Consider the following 5,566-nt stretch of genomic DNA (forward strand, 5'->3'; position numbering starts at 1 on the left):
AGTGCTTGAACATAATTTTCATTTTCCTAATGATGTGCTCGATAATCTTGAGGGATTGTTTTCATGGAGAAAAAATAGGACACATTCTAATATATTATATAGACATGTTTTTTATAATAAGAAATTTGGGTTTCAGTGTAAGTTGATGTTGCAACTAATTAAAATGTCTAAAATGTGAAAAGTAATGAAAAGGTTAGGAATGCATGCAAAACCCAAAAATAAAAAGGAGTCTTTAAAACAAGTTGTATCCACTGTTGCTAGTGCCTTTGATGTTATCAGAAAGAAAAATACTCTAAAGATAAGAATGTAGCATGACGAGCAATAATAATAGCTTTAGTTAAAAAATCAACAACTAACAAAAGATTGATTAGCAACATAAGTAGATATCTTAATGTGAATCATAAGACTTTAGAAAGAGTTTTAAAGAGAAGGGTAAACTTTGAACGTGATCCAACAAATATTTTGTAGAATTCTAGTGGTAGATTCCCAAGATATGATATGAAACTTACTAGTGAAGTCAAAAGTTTGGAAGAAATTTTTTGGCATGATAATACAAGAGTATCACCTAATTCAAGAGATTTTCTTAAATTGAGAGTTGGGTCAAAAATACGTGATCTACATCCTAAACACCTTTTGGACATGACTCAAACTGAATTGTTTAGAAAATTTGTAGATTTTAAGGTGTTAACTATTACCATTAGTCAAAGATCTTTTGAAAAGTGTAAACTATGGTATGCAAGGATTAACAAGGAAAGAGTCATATGTTGTTGCAAAACACATAATCAATTTCATTACCATTATGATGTGTTTCGATCTATATCTGGTACCATGCATAGTAAAGAAATGTTGTAGGAATGTGGTATAAAAATACCACCTAAAACTATAAAGGACTTCATATCAGGTTTGTTTTCTAAGCCGCCTAATGATCAATACTTTCTTTTCAATGCATGTCTTTTTGGTACATGTGATATGTGTGGTAATAATTCTTTGTTAGGTGAATGTTTGGATGAAAATGCTTTGACTAATTTTTGAAAATAGTTAGTTGAGGTAAAAAGATTCAAAATTATTGAATATCCATTGAAGGATGGAAAGATTGGAAAAAGGTGTGATCTAGTTATAGATAAAGTTAGTTTTCATGCATTTATGGATGAGTTTAAGAGTGTGATCATACCAAAATATGTTAAACACTCTCAATATGCTAGATGGCTTGATGGAAAAAATTTCATATGTAAGAATACATTTCCAATTGGTACTATACTTTTAGTTGTTGACTTTGTAGAAAACTACACACTTGTACCGCAAGATGAGGTATAACCACAATATTACAATTCAATGCAAGTAACAATTTATGTCCATATAGTTTATAGGCATGCACCTAATAGTACAGAGGAGGATTGAAAAATATTGAAAGAGTACCATTTTTATAGGAGTGATAATAAACTGTATTCATCTAAGTTTGTCCAATATTGTTTCAAGGTATTTTATGATAATTTAAAAGACAGACAAATTCAAATGACACAACATTGGATATGGTCAAATAATTATATAGGACAACTCAAAAATGCTAGAATGTTCTATTGGTTGAGTAGGACACATAAGCAAATTAGCATCCAACATGTGTGGATTTTTTTGAGGTTGGAAATGGTAAAGGAGAACATGATGGTGTTGTTGCATGTGTAAAGAAAGCCCTTAGTAGATAGAAATTAAAATTTGAGAAAAAATCCAAATTCAAAATTTCACATGAGATTGTCAAATGGTGTAACAAATATTTATACATGGGATCAAGTGAAAACTCTATAATCAAACATTTCTCTTACCTAGTTGAAGAGAAGAATATCCTTTCAAGATATGACTATGATACAATTAGTGGGTCAGCTAAATGACATTCATTTAGGAGTTTAGATTCTAACACTTGGACTATATGGACTAGTGAGCTTGCTTGTTTTTGTCAGTTTTGTCTTGCAGGTGAATGGGAAGAATGCGAGAATACATAATGGGTTGAAGATTGGAAACAAAAATCATTAGCACCTATTGACACACATTTTCAAGATGATATAGAAAATAAAGGCCAAAATGTTACTTTTGCATCAATTCTATGATCATATTTCAAACCTCATAGAACCTGGTATGTACAATTTAATTAGATTTTGTTGTGATCATGCTTCAATTTATATTATTTATTTATGTACATGTCTTTAACATATTATTTATATATGTACACATGTGAATAATTTTTTTTATGTACTTTGTCTTATCTTGTAGGAAATGTTTATGTTGTTATTGTACCTAATGGTAATGATGACTAGACTGAGTATTGGCTAGCTAGATGTGTGGAACCTAAGAAAAAAAATGATATGCCATCAAGTAGATGATGATGGTTTTGAGTATCTAGTTGGGTCTATCATTATAGCTAGCACCTAGCTATGTAGATACCTAACAAGAAGAAATGGTTTACCAGCATTTGAAGACTACCAATCTGAAACAAAGACTTTACACTATTCTCATTTGGTTGTGGCAACAAATATTAAATTAGAAAGATACAAAGGGAGACCTGCCAATAAGGTATTATCGATAATTTCAATGGATGAGCATGAGACAATCATAGATGCATTGCAAAAGAGAGAGGACACAGATGGTACAGTGGGATGACTACATTTAAATCAAACACATGTAAGTTTTTTCTTTATTGTGTTATTTTTATATATGTCATTAGTATATTTAATTATATGTATGTATGCATTGTCAATAGAAAATTAGAGAACTTATATATACCTCTTATTCAGGTCTCAATTAAAATTTATGCAAATTTAAATGTTAAGGTGGATCAAACATCAACATCTTGTGCAATTACACATAGTGAGTAGATGAAAAGTACACATATTTACATAGCTCAAATAAAATTATGCTTTTATTAACATGTGTTTTTGTTTTACAATTTTATTTTATAGGACCTCGTTGAACCAATTTTATATTTTGAGTTTAGTTATATATATATATATATATATATATATATATATATATATATATATATATATATATGTCATTGACATTTCTTATATGTATTGTGAAACATGTTCTAAATATTTAAAAATAGGAGTTTACTTCTATTTGAAAGTTAAAGGTGTGTACTTGATATTATAAATTAATTGTCAATTTAAGTAATGATCTCCTAATTTTTTCCATTACTTTTACATTCAAACATGTTTAAACTAATCTTTGTATATATAAGTAGTTAAAATTATTGTTAAATTACCATGTACTTACAAAATGTGTCATGACATGAATAAAATATGTTTAAATAAAATGGTTTGAATACTTACAACATGATCTAACATAATAATATATACCACATACACTCACATGATAAGAACTCATAAAAAAATAGTGCATGGTCTAACATGCCATAACATGATCTATGAAGTCAAAAAATACATATAATATAGTTAATTGTCCTATTACAAAGTGTATCAAAAGAAAAAATGTGTAATAAAAACACAATCTAAAGGTGCCAAAATGTTAGATTGTGGTGACTTGTATAAGAGAGCTAAGTGTTAGGGACTATTTCATAGTCGTGATGAAAAAATTGGTTCTTATAGTGGTATTGAGTTGTAAGGGATTACAGATTTTAATCAGGTTGTAATTACTAGATTGTAATAATATCAAACTTGTTGTTTGGTGGACATAGCCCAAGGATTAGGTGAACTACATGAAATCTTGGTGTCTTGTGTTTTTTCTATGTGATCTATTATTTTTTGATATTGGTTATATTTCATTTAATTGTTATTTCTATCTGTGGTTTAATCCAAACATAGAAAAGACCTAATCTATTTGACCTATAGTCCTCTTTAGTCCATGTGAAGAGGACTCAGATGGATCATCTTATGTAGCATGAGCTATCTCATCACGTGGGACACCCTGTGAGATAGATAGATCATCCTGTGTAAGATGAGGTGTCTCATCATGTACATGCTTAATTGAAATGGGTTTCAAAATCTAGCTTGCAAATAAATTAAATATTTCTTACATAATAAGAATAATACCACATGAGATGGGTGTCCCTCTATAATAGGAGGACGTGCACTATGAAAGCTACCAAATGCAGTAATTGTGATGTCCTATAATTTACAATACATACATTTTAAAAATTTGATAAAGAGCATAATCAACTATGTATATGTACATAAATCACAATACTGATCTCAAAGGATGATGTAGGTACCTCCATCTATCTTAGTCGCATACTCTCAACAACACTCATGGTGACATAGTCCTAAAATTATGGATACATAAATGTTGAGTCATTATTATATATACATGAATTACTAAAGTATGTTAACTAAAAGGTACATAATTTGTACACTACATTTTTTATACACTATAAAAACATGCATATATATCATACTTGAGTAGTAGCCAATGTTACAGATGTGTCCAAAGATGTGCTAGCATGATGATATAAAGATGGAGTCAAAAATAAACTATATGGAGGCCTGTATGGATAAGTACGATCCATCTCTTGTTCGTAAAATCAAAACATATAAAATATATATAATGGGTATGTGCAGGATCATGGTGTGCCAAAAAGTGGCGATCTGAAAAATATGTAATTCTGAAATGCCTCAAAGAATTTCAAAATCTATTCCCACTTTTTTCCCACCCATCCTGATACTAAATGAAAAAAATTAATACCTTTATAATTCCTACTATATCTTTCAATACCAACCTTATATGGTCATCTTTAAAACATCCCAAAAATGTGTTTTTGTCATGTTTTTATGTGTTTTTTACTTCAAGCATGTAGCTGATGACTTTGTTTTAACCAAAATTTGATGTAATGAAAAGGGTTTCTTAAGAATGTTCTTAGTTTTTCATAAGTGTAAGTTTTGTCAAATTACGAGTTTAGTAAGTAATTATTACTTATTTTCTAATGGAGTTAGCTACAAAGTGCTGATTGACATACTAGTTGAAAAATAGCTATAACTTTCAAACCGTATAAGATTTGTGAAATCCAAAAGATGAGTCACATTCTATGCTTAGACTAGTATAAGGGATAAAAAAAGAAAAACTTAATTTTGATTTTTTTTGAACTAGTTAAGGTGGTTAGACACGGGAGTTTTTAAATTCTGAAAATAGTATAGTAGAAAATTCATAATTAATTATTTATTTGGAATAAAAATTGCCAAAAATATGCGTCACATCCAAGCATGAGTGTACTTTTTATATCTAAAATTATATTGAAAAATATTATCATTTGATTATGATTAAGGTGGTCAGACATACACCTACTTTTTATTTTTATCCTAAAATTTTTGTAGTACTGCATTAAAATCCAAACTTTTGACCAATCAAATAATTTTTTCTCCAGATAAGGCCTTGTAGTTTAGAAACTAGATTCAATTTCCTACATATTATTTTCTTACAACTTTTTGATATAAAGTTCAGAACCACTTTAAAATTATGTGTCAAGTTGACATAACCCTGATTTGCTGGTTTTTCATTGCCACTTAAGGCCATAGTTTGGTACACCATGATCCTGCACATACCCATATACATGAGTCAAAATTAT

Source organism: Cupressus sempervirens, chromosome 10 (assembly GCF_028749045.1).
Source record: "Cupressus sempervirens isolate cs-2001-9-10 chromosome 10, ASM2874904v1, whole genome shotgun sequence".
Classification (NCBI taxonomy): Eukaryota; Viridiplantae; Streptophyta; class Pinopsida; order Cupressales; family Cupressaceae; genus Cupressus; species Cupressus sempervirens.